General features: G+C 41.6%; 1 pseudogene; it reads left to right on the forward strand.

Moving 5' to 3' along the window:
- The first annotated feature begins 3,194 nt into the window (after positions 1–3,194).
- On the forward strand, positions 3,195–12,203 carry LOC132022418 (ATP synthase subunit d, mitochondrial-like; annotated as a pseudogene).
- The last annotated feature ends 6,536 nt before the right edge of the window (positions 12,204–18,739 follow it).

Genomic DNA, 18,739 nt, shown 5'->3' on the forward strand with positions numbered 1-18,739 from the left:
GGCTTTGTCAGTGGGGATGTCATGGTCGTGTCGGAGATTGGGGCTAGGCAAAAGAACTGTAGCAGGAATGTCCTTCCCTGTTGGCCCTTCTGGGGTGTCAGGGTGAGAGGGGGTAGGTTTGCATCTTCTCTGGTGGAGGAACTATCAGGCCCACCCCCTACCGCCCATCATCAGATGTTTTTTAAATGTGTGTTCTGGGTAGAGCGTTTTGCTGAGTTCTCTGGAGTTAGCAAGAAGTGGGAGATGCAACCGGCTTTCAAGAAACGAGCCACTACCCGGTTGGAGATGTGCTGCAGCAAACTGATAGAGGGTTACGCAGGGAAGGTGGGGGTTTTGAATTGGTGTTCCTTGGTGCCATTGGTGTAGAAGTTCTTTGTCATGTGGGCAGGCTAGTTAGTTCTGGTAGCTTCTCTGGCCCCCACCCTGTGTGTGCTGGTAATACTCCCCTCCTCCCTTGTGATGGAGACGGTCAGTAGTACTCCTGCACTTGTCAAAACACGACCCATCCCTTTATTCATTTAAGTCACTGAAGTGATCTTGCGGAGTCATCACTCCTTTTTTCCAAAATTCCCTTATAAAAATGGTCAAACAACACAAGATTTTTATAGTGATCACTTGTGTACTCCCCACCTAGCTTCTACCATAAATACGTTACTGTACCTGCTTATCACCTATTTACCCCCTAACCTTAACCCTAATCCTTCTATAACACATTTCAGGATGGCAGACATCACAGTTCCCTCTAAATATCTGTTAGAATTTAGTATTTGTTTATACTCTTGCACCCTACAACACTATCAGAATAGAGACCATGACCACTAGCTCAGAGAATTCCTTTATGCCCTTTCTCAGTCCCCACTGGCTCCCCAGAGTCCGCAGCCGTTCTGTTTTCCTACTCTGGTATTGCCTGTTACTTCTGAATTAGATTTAAAGGAGATCTGTACTAGGAGCTCTTGCATTCAGCACCCAGTGTGATACCTTCACTCAGAAACACAGGGGTGCTGTTAGTTCTCACTAAACTTACTAAAGTTAGGCAGGACTGTGACTAGGTTACAAGGAGAAAGGGACTTTGCAGATAGGATTATGTGGTGGACCCTGAAATGGGGAGATGATTTCAGGATTGGATTTCATGGATTGTGTGGGTGGGTCCAGCATAATCACAAGACTCCTTAAAAACATCTGAAGATGCCTTGCTTGCTGGCCTTGAGGATGGAAGAAGGGACTAGAAGCCAAGAACTGTGGTGGCCACTAAAAGCTGGAAAACACAAGGAAACACTTCTCCCACGGGGCCTCTGGAAGAAACCAGCCTGGCTAACACTTTTGTTTTAGCCCAGTGAGACCCATTTTGGCCTCTAGAACAAAGATGATAAATGTGTGTCGTTTTTAAGCCACGAACTTTGTAGTAGTTTGTTACAGCAACAAGAGGAAACTAATGTGGAGACTTTGTTTCTCTTTAATTTAAATTTTAAAATTTTTATTTTATTTTTTTAAGATTTTTAAGGGGCACCTGGGTGGCCCAGTTGGTCAAGCATCTGACGCTTGATTTCAGCGCAGGTCATAATCTCAGGGTCCTGGGATTGAGTCCCACATCGGGCTCCACGCTTAGTGTGGAGCCTGCTTAAGACTGTCCCTCTCCCTCTCGCTCATGCTCTCTCTCTCTCTGTCACTCAAATAAATAAAATCTTTAAAAAAAAAAAAAGATTTTTAGTTAATCTTTGTATACATCATGGGGCTCGAACTCAAAACCATGAGATCAAGAGTTGTAGGCTCTACCTATCCAGCCACCAGGTGCCCCTCTCTTAGTTTTAATGTATAAGTTTTTTGTTTGTTTTTTTAAGGTTTATTTATTTATTTTAGGGAACGCAAGCCAGGAAGGGCAGAGGGAGAGAGAATCTCTAGCAGACTCCATACTGACGCAGAGTCCAACACGGGGCTCAATCCCACAACCCTAGGATCACAACCTGAGCCAAATGAAGAGCCCAACACTTAACCACCTGTGGCAGTCAGGCACCCAGCTATATTGTCTTTATAACTGGTTTGAAGAGGGCTGTAGGTAAGATCAAATGAATATACTAAATTTACTTAACCACCTTACTGAAGGATAAATTTTGTTTTTAGAAAGTAAAATCATGACTCAAATACAAAACAAGTATGTTAAAGATATTATTTGTTCATCAAGGAGAGAACAAGTTAAGATGTTTTAACTGGTTCAAAGGAGAATCCAGAGAACAAATAAAAATATAATTAGCCCAGTAGGAATGCTGAAAAATTTGCTTTAGTAGATACATAGCTGGCAGAATTAGCCAGTATCTACTCAATAATAATCAGTTACATTTAGGACTTTACATGGTGCAACTTGCATATGTATGGACAGGAATCACCTGCGTGATCTGTTTCCCTCGATTTGCATCATGATCAAGTAGCTTAAAAGCACTCTTTAAGTGCCAGCAGGTTGGGGGGACTTGTTTCAAAGTCTTCCACGCTGTTTCCTGATGCACTGTTGTTGGATGCTTGGGGTAGTTCCATTTCTTTGGTTTTATTAGAACAAAAATCCAATATGTCTTTGTGTTAATTTTTTTCTTTCCTAAAAACCTTGATTGTGTAGGATAACATACTAGAAGGGGGATTGTCGGGTCAAAGGATTCTAACTTTCAATTAACATTGCCAAGTTGTATGAACCTTTCTCCCACACACAGAAAACAAACCCCACCCGTGTCCCACCACAGAAAATACCACTTCTATGGGCCCTTAAGAACCCTCAAACTTTCTTTTCCAGATGCTCCCCTGCCCCCCAGTCCCCGCCCACCTACTTTTGCCTTCTGTTCACTGGTGAAAAAGATCCGTGGAGAACTGACTGACTTGGACGGATTGAGGACTCTTTCCAGTACTGGGGAGAGGCTTAGGCTCCCCTGAAAACCAGAGCCTCCGAACTCCGTAACAGACAGGGTCAGGCCTCTGTTACAGAAGCAAGGGTATCCTTGGGCCTGGCTAGAAACTGGTTTTTGTTGCTGCTGACTTTATTTTCATTGTTTTCCTTGTTTTATTTTTGAGAAGCATGGTGGTTGTATCCATAGCCCTAGGATTCAGGAAAACTTCTGATTCTGTTTCTGACCATTGCTAGCTAAGGCTTAAACTGCAAATTACCCTGTATCTGAGGTTTTCCAATCATTGAATAGACTTGGGGGTTGGGAACCATGGGTAGGTTTATAATTATAAAATTATAATTATTTTAAATGGAATGATCACATGAGAAACTTTCTGCAGGAAAGCAGCCCCCCCCCCCCAATAACCATGATGACAGTTGGACTACAGGCAAGCATCTCGTCAACCCCCACTTGTTCCAGGAAATGGCTGGCCACAGAAAACCCTCCGCCCTTTCCTCTTTTGAAATGTCCCCAAACTGCTCACTTGCCCCCTTGCAGCTAACCAAGGATGGCCAAATGTACTGGAAGACCAGTGAGTCTTCCTCACTTCACTAATCCTACCTTTGCAGAATGCTTTTCAATGGGATAGCATTTCCTTTTTACTCCGTGAAATATACTCCCTGACACCTTTGAACGCCTGCTGAAACAAGGGTGATGGCAGAAGGGTTCTCTTGCTGCCGGTTTATGAAAAAAGAAGCTTTGTTAGTATTATTTTGGGCCTAGATTTATCTCTGACATGTGGGATGTGTGTCTGTAAGCATACCCCTGGTAATGCATGCCTGCTTCCTGAATATATGTGGGTTCACTTTGATTGACAGTGTTGGACTGCAGTGGTCACTTAGATGACATAGTTGAAGGGTTCTCATTCGACCCTCTAATTAAATTCAGTGAATTAATGTGGGACAGCTGAAACAAAAATGGATCAAAATAAAAATGCTGAGGGTAGCCTGCCTGGCTTCTGCCCAGTATGTCCAATGAGTCCCTTTGAGTTCTCTGAGTTCCGTGCACACACAGGGCAGATTGATGACGGACCTCTCAGAGGCTGGGCTTGCTGTAGCAGCTGACCCACAAAGTCACACAGAAGGCAGCTGTCAGCTTCATTAGGAAGGTAGAAATATTTGCCAGTGGGTATATAGAGTGGGTACACTATCAGATCCGTGTGCTAATTGCCACTGTAGTTTGCCTATTTTAAAATTAATTCATACATTTCTGAAGGCAGTACATCCTCAGGATTTAGGGAAATCAATTCTGTTAACTACAGGGTATGTTTATGGTATGGCAGCCCCGTGATTAATGCTTTTTTAGGTGTGAGAAATAAATACAGGATAGGGCCAAGAAAGGCACGGCCAGCAGGGACTTTAAATTCTAGCCGAGACCCAACGCATGAATAAGTTAATAATGTCAGGTATCCCAACTATGAAGTGAAGTAGCCAAGTGAGGCTTGGAGGACAACTGTTCCAGGCTGATGGAACAGCAAGTACAAAATTCAGGGTGGTGAGTTAGGGGTGCTGGGAAGATGGTAAGGACCAAATATGGGGAGAGCAGAAGTATGGATAGGATTGGGCAGGACCCAGGTAAGACAGGGCATGAAACGTGACAGGTATCCTGAGCATGATGATGTCATTAGGTGTGTTTCAGCAGAGGAGTGATGTCTATTTGTTTTTAAACAATGTCTCTGGAAGGGCTCCTGGGTGGCTCAGTCGGTTGGGTTTCTGACTCTTGGTTTTGACTCAGGTCTTGATCTCACGGGTCATGGGATCAAGGCCTGTGTTGGGCTCCACGCTCTGAGGGGAGGCTGCTTGAGATTCTGTCTCTCTCTGCCCTTCCCCGCTGCCCCTACCACATGCACATGCACATGCACACACTCTCATTCTCCCTCTTTCAAATAAATAAATCTTTAAAAAAAGAAAAAAAAAAGATGTCTCTGGAAAGTGGAAAATAGACTAAAGGGGGGATCATGAAAGCTTGTCTCCAAAGATGGCCCCCAGTGATTCCTCCATTCCCCTTGATTCTGGGCTTACTTGTGGCTGCTTTGACATGTAGAAGACAGTGGAAGGAATATTCTGGGACTTCCAAGCTCAGGCCTTAAGAAAATTCCCTTCCTCTTGGAATGCTAGCTCTTGGGTCCAAGCTGTACAGAGAGGCCACATGGAAGAGAATTGAGACCCACAGCCCAAAGTCCCAGCTGAGGACCCAGCCATCTGTCAGAACCAACTGCCAGAGAAGATGAGTGAGCCACTTGGATATTCTGCCCACAAGTGCCCACAGTCCCAGCAACATGACATGAATAGAGGAACCACCTCTGTCAGCTCAGGAAAACCAACGTATTAGGAGATTTAATAAACTGGTCTTGAAGTAGTTCATTTCCTAGCAATGGATAACAAATGGGGGCAGGGGTGGAAGCAGGACACCAGTGAGCCAGTTGTTGGGATCATTTAGGCCAGAGATAATAGGTAGGAAAGAAAACTTGACCAGACTGGAAGAAGTGAGGATAGTCAGTAGTCCAGCTCAGGGTGCACTTTGTCAGTGTGACTTTTAGCCTGGACTGAGGGAAAAGTCAGTAGAAAAGCAGCAGCTTCTTGCCTGGCTCTCCTAACTCCAGACCACGCCTTAGAAACAACTATTTAAAATTCTCAGTTCTCTCTTTGACAGTGACCACCATTTTGCACCAGTTGCTTATACTGGTTTGGTGGTGGTGGTGAGGATCAAAAAACAAAGGGATGCCTGGGTGCCTCAGCTGATTAACCATCTGAGTCTCAGTTTCGGCTCAGGTCATAGTCTCGTGAGTTGTGGGATCAAACCCTTCATTGGTCTCTGTGCTCAGTGGGGAGTCTGCTCAAAGATTCTCCCTCTGCCCCTCCCCCCACTCTCTCTTAATCTCTGTCTCTCTAAAATAAATAAATCTTTAAAAGAAAAATAAGGGGGCACCTAAGTGGCTCAGTCGGTTAAGCAGCAGACTCTTGGTTTCAGTTTAGGTACAATTTTGGGGTCCTGGGACCCCAAATCCTGTCCTGTTTCAGGCTCCACACTTGGCTGGGAGTCTGCTTGAGAATTCTCTCCCTCTCCCTCAGCCTGTCCTCACCCTACCCCCATCAAATAAATAAATAAAAATTTTTTTAAAGCTCAAAGACAGGATGCCTGGGTGGTTCAGTCAGTTAAGCGTCTATCCGCCTTTGGCTCAGGTCATGATCCCAGAGTCCTGGGGTTGAGCCCAGCATTGGGCTCCCCACTCATCAAGGAGCCTGCTTCTCCCTCTCCCTCTGCCTGCTGCTCCCCCTACTTGTGCTCTCTGTCAAATAAATAAGGTCAAAAAAAAAAATTGCAAGGACATAAAGACAAAGAATATGGTTGATATGACCATTAAAAAAATCTGTCCTGAAAGACACCATAACCCAAATAATGAAGAGAAAATATTTGCAAAATATTAAAATCTCATACATTAAATATATAATAACATATAAACAATTATAATAAAAAACAAATACATAATATATAAACAATTCTGAAGAAAACGACAATCTAATAGGAGACACCATTAAGGTGTTCTAAGAATTTCACATTTCTGCTTTGTATTGATGCCTCACTTTTAGATATCTTCTCATGTGGCCTCATCCTCAGTAGATGTACCCCACCTTCCCAACATGGTGTCAGTTCCACAGTGATCTCTGACCCAGAAGATGGGAGGGGACATGTGAAGTCTTCTTTAAAGCCTTGGCTGTGGAACTCACACAGTATCACTTCTGCCATGTTCTGTTGGTTAAACCAAGTCACTCCACCAGACCAGACTCAAGAGGTGAAGAAACAGACTCCTGTCACTGGGAGGAACAGCAAAGTCACATCACAAAGGGATATGGTAAAAGGGAGTTGTGACTCACTGGGGACCATTACTATCATACTGTACCACGTGATATCCAAAAATGTCTCTCTTCTACTCTCATGCTTGAGTGATAGTTTAGTTGAGAATATTATTGTAGGTTGCTTATTATTTTCCCTAAGAATGAAGGCATTTCTGCATTGTCTTCTGCTTTCTGGTGGTGTTGGGAAGGGTGATGCCATTTTTTTTTGTTTGTTTGTTTCCTTATATGTGATTGCTTTTATTCCTCTGAAATCTTTCAGGATCTTCTGCTAATCTATAGTATAATGAAATTTCATAATATGGCCATGTGTTGGTCTTCTTTTTTTTCTTTATCTCCCCCTCTTTTGCACTTACTATACTGGGCATTTAGAAAGTCACTTTGGGCATCTGGGTGGCTCAGTTGGTTGAGTGACTGCCTTTGGCTCAGGTCATGATACCGGACTTCAGGATCGAGTCCCGCATCGGGCTCCTCTCTCATGCTCTCTCTCACTCATTCTCTCTCAAATAAACAAATAAAATCTTTTTTAAAAAGAAAGTCACTTTAATCTGGAAATGTAGTTTGAAAGTTTTTCCTGAATTATTTTTCTGACAGCTCAATTTTCAACAAATATATTTTCTCACAAAACCTAGTAAAGAGTAGCATTAGGGTGCCTGGGTGGCTCAGTCACTTAAAGTGTCCAACTCTTGATTTCAGCTCGGGTCATGATCTCAGGATTGGGAGACTGAGCCCTGTGTCGGGCTCAGTGCTGAGCCTGGAGCCTGCTTGAGATTCTCTCTCTCCCTCTGCGCCCCCCACCCATGGTCTTTCTCTCTCCACTCTCTAAAAAAGTAAAAAAGAAAAGAGTGTCATTGTTTTACATTTTTTTGCAAATCCCTTTAATGCCTGGCTTAATAGAAGACAGCTGAGTTCTCACATCTACTTCTGCATTCCATCTGTTGCAATATGTTGTTTTGGTTGCAGTATATGAAGAAATTCTGACTAGGCACATTTTAAAAGGAGCTTGTGTCTGAACAGATAGATAGTGCAGAAACCAGTGTAACTAGAAACCTGGCAACCATCTATTTACCTTAAGACTTTGCTAAATGGGAATATTCAGTCATCTTTTTTAAAAGAATATTTCCAAACTTGCACTGGTAGGAAAGAAAACTGGCCTTGTTTTCTTATATAATAAAAACCACTTTGCACTTCATTTGTGAGTCTGAATGCAGAATTTTGAGAAGACAGCCATCAGAGAAAGCATGTATCCACTTGGTAAATGTAACTAGCCAGGAGAGAATCTACAAGGTCAGGTTACAAGTCATCCCTTCGCTACTGTGTCCCTTGCCATCACAAAGTGAATCAGCTGATTGCCTAGTACCAAATTTCTTTTATGGAATTTGTATGAGTGCATGGGTTGGACAGAAAAACCGAGAACCTGAGGATGTGGATAAGACTGTTTGCTGAGGTACCCAATTCATCACAAGCCACCAGGAGTTCAACATGGAGGGATGGCATTAGTTACGCATCCCTGTGATTGGATAATTATCCTTACATAAAATGAAAAGCATGTCCATATTCCTATTACTAATTCAGAGGGCACAGCAATATAAGACCAAAGTTACAAACCCCTAAAACACCCTGCCAAGACAATGACTGTTTTCATATACTTTGGTCTGAGCATGTGATTAGCAAGTGTATGACAGAGCAGATCAATGGAGCTAAATCCAGAAGAAACCATCTTTTTATCCTGAAATAATATCCTACCCATCCCTTAAAGTAAGTACTAAGTGATGCATCAAGCTTTTCCTCTCCTGGATCAAAGAGAAAGAGCTCTGAGAGCAGAAACACAGCAGTGGTTGTGGCAGAGAGGTGCTGTGGTCCATTGTCTCTAGAGCAGAGGAGGGCGACAATCCAAAGAAAAGCATACACAAAAATATCATGGAACCCTACTTAGCAATGAGAAGGAATGAACTGCTGATACACTGGGTGATACACATGAATCTCAAACATAACTGAACAAAAGGCAGCAGACTTTTATCAAAAAAATACATTCTGGGGGCACTTGGGTGGCTCGGTCAGTTAAGCGTCTGCCTTCAGCTCAGGTCATGATCCCAGGGTCGGGATAGAGCCTGGTTGTCTTCCTCTCCTCCCTGCTTGTGCTCTCTCTTGGTATCTCAGTTACTGTCTCTCAAATAAATAAATAAAATCTTTAAAAAAATACATTCTGTGTGATTTTATCTGAAACTCTGAAAAAGACATGTCTAATCCATAGTGACATCGATCAGTGTTTGTCTGAGGCCTGGGATGGGGGGGATTGCTTGGGAAGGGGCACAAGGGAAACTTTTGGGGAGATGGGGATGTTCTATATTTTGACTGTGGTTACATGGGTATGTACCTTTGTTGAAACTCAAGGAAATGTACACTTGAAATGGGTATGTTTTATTGCATGTACATTATACCTCAAAAAGTTGACTTTAGGGGGCGCGTGGGTGGCTCAGTGGGTTAAAGCCTCTGCCTTCTGCTCAGGTCATGATCCCAGGGTCCTGGGATTGAGCCCCACATCGGGCTCTCTGCTCAGCAGGGAGCCTGCTTTCTCCTCTCTCTCTCTTTCTGCCTGCCTTTCTGCCTACTTGTGATCTCTGTCTGTCAAATAAATAAATAAAATCTTTAAAAAAAAAAGTTGACTTTAAAAAAGTACATGGGGCTTCCATTTTCAGACAAGATGAGTCAGTAGATTCTACCCTATTCCTTCCACTTACTACAACCAAAAACTTGACAAAATACATAAAGCAACTCTCGGACTTCCATGATGGTGGGGAAAAGGTGAACTGTGTAGACAACTTGGGTCTCAAGCGATGACACAGCTGGGAGTCCTCACAGGCTTTATTACTTAACTAGATCCCAGCCTGGGCACCAGAGAAAGCCAAACCCAAAACCATCCCCAAAGCACAAAGTCCCAATGAAAGCCCACTTTCTAGGGGGTCAAAGGGCTGGGAGGGACAGCAATGAAAGATAGACTTTTTGACAATGCTTGCTTTGTTCTGGACAAACACCATGAAATAAGCCACAGCCCATCCTCTCCAGCAGGCTTTGGGGAGACTGGTGTGGAGCTTGCCCACCATCCCAGCTGTGCACTACCGTCAGGGTAGTCCTCGCTCTCCTTTCTAGTGATGGCTGTGATATGGAGCTCTGCCAGCCCCACTCTGCACAAGTGTGATCAGCAAGAATCCCCTTCCTCTCTCATCCTCATGGAGTGCTGTGACAGGAAGGTAGGGCCTTGTTGGCATCCTTGCACTGCACTAAGCAAAGATGACAAAGAGGCAGCACCCAGCCTCTCACAGCTGGAGCATGTGGGGAGGATTACAGACGAGGGAGCTACAAAAAGAGATTGCTTCAGTTTGTATATGGAGTGCAGGGTACACCCACCCACAAGTGACCTATGTGTGCAACCCACCAGAACTAACATAGTGAAAGCTTGAGAACTCAACTACGATGTGGAATACCATACTGTTTCAGGATGGCCTCTGGGTAGCACACAGCACGGCAGACCAAAATTGTACTGATTTTAAACTAAACTGACATTCCAGTTCACAGACCACAAAAGTGAGCCACGGTGCTCATTCTGAACTTGAACAAGTTGAATACATACCAACATAGTTTTAAAAAGGAACCAGTGACTCCTAATATAATACCCAAAGGCCCAGGATAAAATCAAATAGTTTGTATCATACCAAAAGCCAGAAGAAGCCTGAACTGGAATGAAAAAGGGCAATGAAGGGATGGCTAGCATCTGGTGCCTGGCTGGCTCAGTCAGCCCAGTGAGTGATTCTTGATCTCAGGGCCATGAATTCGAGCCCCACATTGGGCACAGCGCATCCCTTAATTAAAAAACAAAACAAAACAAAAAAAACAACCAAACAAAAACAACTGATGCTAACATCAAGATGGCACAGATGTTGGGATTATCTGACAAGGATTTTAAAGTAGCTATCCCTAAAAAAGAAGAAAGAACGGAAGAAAAAGAAAAACTTCTGTGAGCAACCATGAATAGACCTGAAACAGAAAAAGAAAACTTCAACAGAGAAAAAGAAGATATAAAGAAAAACCAGATGGAAATTCTAAACCCCCAAAATGCAGTAACAATAAACTTACTGGGTGGGCACCATGGCCCACTGGAGATGACAGAGGAAAGCAGTGACCTTGCAGATAGACCACTAAAAATTCTACAACTTCAACAAAGAAACAACAAATAAACAAAATGAACAACTTCAGGGGTCTGTGGGAAAATACCAAAATACATGTGTGTCACGGGAATCCTACAGGAAGAAGAGAAGAAGTGCAGTTCAGAAAATATACTGAGACAATGGCTAAAAGCTCCCCAAATTTGGCAAAAGACATAAACCTACAGATTAAAGAAGCTGGAAGAACCCCAAACCAAGAAATCCTAAAAATCCTAAAATAGTATGCACTAACAGCCAAATTCATAGAGACAGTAGAAGAGTGGTTTCCAAGGGTGAGGGATGAAGAAAACTGGAAGATATTTGGTCAAATGTTACAAACTTTCAGTTAGAAGAGGAACAAGTTTTGGGGATCTAACATACAGCAAGGGGACTATAGTTAACAATACTGTATTACGTACCTGGAAGTTGCTAAGAGAGTAGATCGTATATGTTCTCACCAGAAAAAAAAGAAGAAGTGGAAGAAGAAGAAAGAAATAGTAATCATGATGGAGGTGTTAACTAACCCAACCATGGGCATCATTTTGCAATATATAAGTATGCCAAATTATCATATTGTATACCCTAAGTTTACACAGTGTTATATGTTATATGTCAATAAAGCTGGAAAAAAATAAAAAGTGAAAAAATGATGAAGAAACCTAGAACAATACCTAGGAACTGTGGGACATTTCCAAAAAGTGTAACATAGGTGGACTGTGGGCTGCTGGGGTTGGTGAAGGATCTCAAGATGACCAGGAAAAACTTGCTCTAAAAGCCATTGACTGAGTAGCTTTTGGGAAAATCATACCCCAAAACCAGAAGACCATTGCTAACTTCTGAAATTCTGGAATGAGACCTTTACCTTCAGGTGGGCTACTCTCCCTGAGAAACCACCTGCTGTTGACTGGGCTTACTACAAGGCCAGTGTGGCAAAGGCTATCTTGGGAGATTACTTGGAGAAGTTTAATGCCCTGAAGTTTCCTCTGCCGGAGGAGAAATACACTGTTCAGGTGGATGCTAAAGAAAAAGAAGATGTGAAAAGTTGTGCTGAATTTTTGTCTCTCTCAAAGGCCAGGATTGAGGAATCTGAAAAAGAGCCAGAGAAGATGATCATAATTCCATGTGATCCAATGACCATTGAGGACCTGAATGAAGTCTTCCCGGAAATCAAATTAGACAAAAAGTATCCCTATCGGCTTCACAAGCCAATTGAGTATTTATAAACTTGAGTTGGGGAGAAAGTTCTGGCCCTCAATGCTGGACATTAAAAATAATTATATAGAGGTGCCTGGATGGCTCAAGTCAGTTAAGTGACTGTTTGGGTCTTGAGATCAAGCCCTGAGTCAGGCTTCCTGCTCAGTAGGGAGCTCACTTCTTCTCCCTCTGCTGCTCTCCCTGCTTGTGCTCTCTTTCTCTCAAATAAATAACATCTTTAAAAATAATAATTATATAGTAAAGAAGAAAAGTTGTCATGTACACAAAACAGGAAACACTAGAAGGAGAAGAAGGAGAAAGCAGAAGTAGTGGTAATGGCCATTTTCCAAAATTAATGATAGACACCAGACCACAAACTCCGGTAGCTCAGAAAATACCAAGCAGAGCAAATACCAAAAATCCACACATACGTGTATCATATTCAAATTACAGGAAAATAGGGGCACCTGGCTGGCTCAGGGTCCTGAGTTTAAGGCCCACATTGGGCATGGAGCTTAACTTAAAAAAAAAAAAAATCTTTGCTATTTGTATACCTACCTAATCATATAGATAACTCTTTGTTCAAAGTAATGAGAGCAACAACAAACTGGGTGATTATAACATATGGGTAAGTGAAGGCAGTGGCAGCCAAGGGAGGAATTTGGGGCTACTCTGTTACAAGACACCCACACTCCCCAGGAAGTGGTATAGTGTTATTTGAAGTGTACTTACATGCACATAATCAAATCATTATGTTACATATCTGAAACTAGCATGTCAATTATATGTCAGTTTTTAAAAAGTGGACTTGGATTCGTTGTAAACATACATTGCACACTTTAGGGAAACTACTAACTTTTTTTTAAAGAAGTGATTGATAGGCCAAAAGGAGTGAAAATAGAAACATATAAAGTGAAAACCTGCCAGAGGGGAGTTTTAAGAATTCAAAGAACAAAGAAAAAAATGGAATGAATACAAAAGAGTTACAGACATAGAAATTAATCCAACTATGTCAATAATTACTTTAAATGTGAATGGTCTAAATGAAAAGATCAATTGAAATCCCTTGTCACAGTGAATAAAAACAAAATCCAATGACATGTTGTCTACAAGAAGCCCACTTTAACTACAAAGACACAGGTAGATACAAAGTAAAGGGCCGGAGAAGGATATACCATTGCTAATGTTAATGAAAGTAAAGCTGGAATAGCTGTACCGATTTCAGACAAAGAGGACTTAAGAGCGAGGAAAATTATCAGGGATAAAGAGGGCATTATATAATAATAAAAGATAGAAATGAAAATCCTTAGTTTGCATGCACTCAACAGCAGAGCGACAAACTATGCAAGGCAAAGACTGCTAGAACTGCAAGGAGAAATAGATGAATTCACTATTACAGTTAAAGATATCAACACCTCTCAATCAGTGATTCACAGGTCCAGCAGAAGAAGGTCAGTAAGGATATAGTTGAACTGAATAGCGCCAAAGACCAATTAGATCTAATGGACATGTATGGAATACTGGGCAGCAGCAGAATAGACATTCTTAGAAAGCTCATGTGGAGCATTCATCAAAATAGACCACATTTTGGGCCATAAAACACACCTGACCAAATTTTAAAGAATAGAAATCAAATAAGGTTTGCTCTTAGACTACAATGGAAATCAGTAACAGAAAGATAGCTGGAAAATCTCAACGTATTTGGATAATAATTCATGGATCAAAGAAGAAGTCTCAAGAAATTTACAAATATTTTGAGTTAAAATGAAAGCAGAACTTATCAAAATGTATGAAAAGCCATGCCTAGAGGGAAATTTATTGCATTAAATATATAATATCAGAAAAGAACATCTAAAATCAATAAGCTTCCAACATAAACTAGAAGTGTCCATCAACTAATGAATAGGTAAAGAAGATACGGGGTGTATATACATATATATACACACATATATGTATATATACACATATATGTAAATACAACCCACATCTTCTTTAGCTATTCATCATATATATATATATAGCAATCAAAGAGAATGAAACCTTGCCATTTGCAACAGCATGGATAGAATTCATAGGTATTATGCTAAGCAAAATAAGAATAAGTCAGAGAAAGACAAATATGATTTGTGAAATATGATTTCACTCATATGTGGAGTTTCAGAAACCAGAGTTTAAGAGTTTAAGAACCAGAGTTTAAGAAACAAGATGAACATATGGGAAGGGAAGGAAAAATAGTATACAAACAGAGCAGGAAGCAAACCATGAGACTTCACTATACAGAACAAACTGATGGTTGCTGGAGGGGAGGTGGGCAGGAGATGGGCATTGAGGAGGGCACCTTTGATGAACACTGGGTATTATATATAATATGGAACCAATACTACACTATATGTTAACTAACTTGAATTTAAATAAAAAATAGAGAAGGAAGAGCAATATAAGCAGAAGAAAAGAAGTAATAAAAAATTAAATCAGAAATCAATGAAATTGAAAACAGGAGATCAACAGAGATCAACAAAATGGAAACTGGTTCTTTGGGGGAAAATACCATTAAAATTTATAAACCTTCCAAGATAACCAAGAAAAAAAAAAAAGAAAGTATAAATATCAGACATGAAGGAGGAGTCATTGAAAGGATAATAAAGGAATATTATGAATGGCTTTATGCCCATAAATTTGTTAACGTAGATGAAGTGGGTCAATTCCTTGAAAGACACAAACCACCAAAACTCACAAAAGGAGAATTAGATAATTTGAATAGTTCAATATTTACTAAAGAAATAGAGAAAAACCAAATTAAGATATTTATGAGAGGGATATTACCAATACCTTTCATGAATGTAGATGCAAAAATACTCAAAAAATGTTAGCAGATCAAATCCAAGAATGTATAAAAAGACATACACTATGACTAAATGAGACTTATTCTAGGTATGGAAATCTGATTCAAAATTCTAAAACCAGTTAATATAATCCATCACATCACTCCACAGGCTGAAGAAGAAAAATCATGATCATATCAGTAGATGCAGAAAAAGCACTTGACAAAATCCAATACCCACTCATGATAAAAACTCTGAACAATTTAGGAATAATAGGGAACATTCTCAAACTTATTGATAAAGGGTGTTTACCATAATCCTATGGTTAACATCATACTTAATGAAGAGACAGTGGACATTTTCCCCCTTAAATTAGGAATATGAAAAGATAATCCCCTCCCACCACTCCTATTCAACATTGGACTGGAAGTCCTAGTTAATGCTGTAAGAAAAGGAAAGATATACATATGGAGAGGGGAGAAGATAAATAAAGCTGTCTTTGTGCATAGAGGACATGGCAGGAGGACATATGTATGACACATGACATAGAGGACATATGTATAAAATTCCATAAACTAGACCAAAACCACTCTTGGAACTAATAGGTGATTATAGGAAGGTCACAGGATATAAAGTTAGCATGTAAAGTCAATTGCTTTCCTCTGCTGGCAATGAATAGTTAGAAACAATACCATTTACACTAGCAGCAAAAATAATGAAATATGGAAGCATAAGTCCAACAAAATTGGTACAGGCTTTATAAGAAGAAAATTATAAAACTCCAATTAAAGGAACCAAAGAAGATACAAATAAATGGAGAGAGGGTTCATGTGCATGGTTAGGAAAACTAAATATTTTTAAGATGTCAATTCTCCCTAATTCTGTCTACAAATTCAACATAATCCCAATCAAAACCCAGCAAGTTTTTGTTTTAATATTAACAAGCTGACTTTATATATGAAAAGGCAAAAGGCCCAGAATGTCCAACACAATACTGAGGAAGAAGAATGAAGTCAGAGGATTCACACTACCTGACTTTAAGACTAACCATCGATCTACAATAATCAAGACTGCATGGCATTGGTGAAAAAATACCCAGGTTGATCAGTGGAACAGAATAAAGAGGCCTGAAATAGACCCACACAAATGTAGTCAACAAAGAGTCAACTTTTTTTTTTTTTTTTTTGACAAAAAAGCAAAGGCAATTCAATGGAGAAAGGATATTCTTTTCAACAATGATGCTAGAACAACTGGGCATCCGTACACCAAACAGTGAAGCTAGATTCAGCCCTTACACTTGTTACAAAGTAAACTCAAAATGGATCTTAGACTTAAATGTAAAATACAAAACTATAGAACCTATGGAAGCTAACATAAGGGCAAATCTAAGTGACTTTGGGTTTGGCAATGAATTTTTAAATTTAACACTAAGAACACAAGCCATAGGAAAAAAAAAATGATTCCGTTGAACTTGATTAAAAGTAAAAACTTCAGCTTTGTGAAAAAAGTTAGATCGAAAAGATAAGCCACTTCTCCAGACAGAGACTACTTGCAAAACATATCTGATGAAGTACTGGTACCCCCAAAATACAGAGTATTTAAAAATCAACAATAAGAATTCAAAAGTGGGCAAAAGATCTGAACAGACACTTTACCGAAGAATATAGACAGGTTTGACAAAGAAGCAAATAAAATGTTCAACATCATATGTCATTAGGAGATGGCAAAATAAAATGAGATATCATTTCATACCTTTTGGAATGGCTAATATTCACAAAACATTCAATACCAAACAGTGGCAAGGAAAAAAAGCAATAGAAATTCTCATTCATTGCTGATGGGAATGCAAACTAGTACAGCCATCTTGGAAGACAATTTGGCAGTTCTTAGAAAAGTAAACATTCTTACTATGCAATCCAGCAGCTGTGCTCGTACATACCCAGTTGCATTGAAAAGTTATGTCTAGGGGCGCCTGGGGGCCTTGGGTGGTTAAGTGCCCAACTTTCGATTTGGGCTCAGGTCATGTTCCCAGAGTCGTGAGATCGAGCCCTGTGTCAGGCTCTACGCTCAGTGCAGAGTCTGTTTGGGATTCCCTCTCTCCCTCTTTCTCTGTGCCTCCCTCCACATGAGTGTGCTCACTGTCTCTCTCAAATAATAAATGAAATCTTAGAAAAGTTACATCTACATGAAAAATGTGTATGTTTATAGCAGCTTTATTCATAATCACCAAAACCTAGAAACGACCCAGATGTTCTTGCATCTGCGAGTGCATAACAAACTTCATTATATCCTGACAATGAAGTATTATCCAGCCATGAAAAGAAATCAAGCCGCAAAAAGACGTGGAGGATCCCTCAATGCCAGGGAGCTTGGTGAGACAGTTCTGAAGGTCACTGGAGGGCTGGAAATGCAAACTCGGAAACCGGGGAATTCAACCTTGGTCGAATTGCTTTTGAGAACATTCCTTTTGAGAATTTGCCTACATTGTTAATGGCTGTTCTCCTGGACGATGATGAAACCTGAGTATAAAAGATTTGGTAGCATAGCAAGAACTCAGCCTCTGTCTCTGTTCTGGAAGGAGCTACCTACTCAGAGAAAGAACCAACAGCTGTGAGGTCCCACAGAGAGGCCAAAGGACCTGAAGAAGCTGGGCCACCACCTATCGAGTCTGCTCTTTGCCACCTTGCTCCCATGAGATGTGCCCTTGGCTAAACCGATGTGACATGGGGGTGTATGTTGGAGTGTGTGTCCTCTTCCAGGCAGGCCAGTGTTCCCACAGCCCTGCAGTGGGTCGGGGAGCTGAGGTCCCAGGGAGGGAAGGAGGCTGCTTTCTAACCAAGATCTATTGTAACGCAGCCCACCGGAAAGAAGACGGCTGAGTGACGGGATTGAGAGATGTCACCTGGGGCCCCAGCCTGGGGCAGTGGGGCCTCTGCAACAGCTGGACACCAGGAAGGCCTTCCTTATGGGCTGGAAACGGGGTGGCTGCAGTGGCCACCACAAGGTAACTCCAGTGACAGAGGTCACTGGGAGTCAGGGGCAGGCAGAGCACCAGAGCTCAGCCCCCTTCACGTGAGGGGCTGCTGTGGAGCAGTCACAGTTTAAGGACAGCCAGGCAGCTAGGACAGGAGGGGTAGCAGCCGGGGAGGCGGGCCTGACTCCGAAAGAGGGGCCCAGGCTTAGAGCCAGACATGCATTTGTCGTGTGCTTCTGTCCCTGGGCCTGGCATCTCTATTGTCAGGGCTGAGGGAAGCTGGGGAAGGATGCCCCATCCTGTCTGAAGCCCAGAGAGGGTGTGACTTCCCTAAGACCCACAGCATGTTATAACTGAGTCAGGCCTAGGACTCAGAAGCCCCTGCTCCTTGTTCCAGGCTGCCTCCTTCTCTCCCTCCCCCCCCTCCCTCCTTCACCCCTTCCTGGGGATGCCCAGGGGTTAAATCATGTAATGATCATCGAAATAACACTTACCATGAGATGAGCACAGTGGAGGACAGAGGCAAGGAGCAGAGGTCGTTGTGTCTCGTGCAAGCAGTGAGGGGAGCAGCGTCTGCAGAGTTTAAAAGCAATAACAAAACCTCTAAAAGTCAGTCTGCTTTTTATTATCACTCTGCACTGGCCCTTCTCACCAAAACTGGTGAGGAAATCACTCTTCGCAGCCCAAATATTTCATTAGCCCATGTTCTAAACAATTGCTGCCGTTCTTGTTAGGTTTAATATGAGATCAGCACATCGAAAGGTGACGT

Source organism: Mustela nigripes, chromosome 7, assembly GCF_022355385.1.
Source record: "Mustela nigripes isolate SB6536 chromosome 7, MUSNIG.SB6536, whole genome shotgun sequence".
NCBI classification, from domain to species: domain Eukaryota; kingdom Metazoa; phylum Chordata; class Mammalia; order Carnivora; family Mustelidae; genus Mustela; species Mustela nigripes.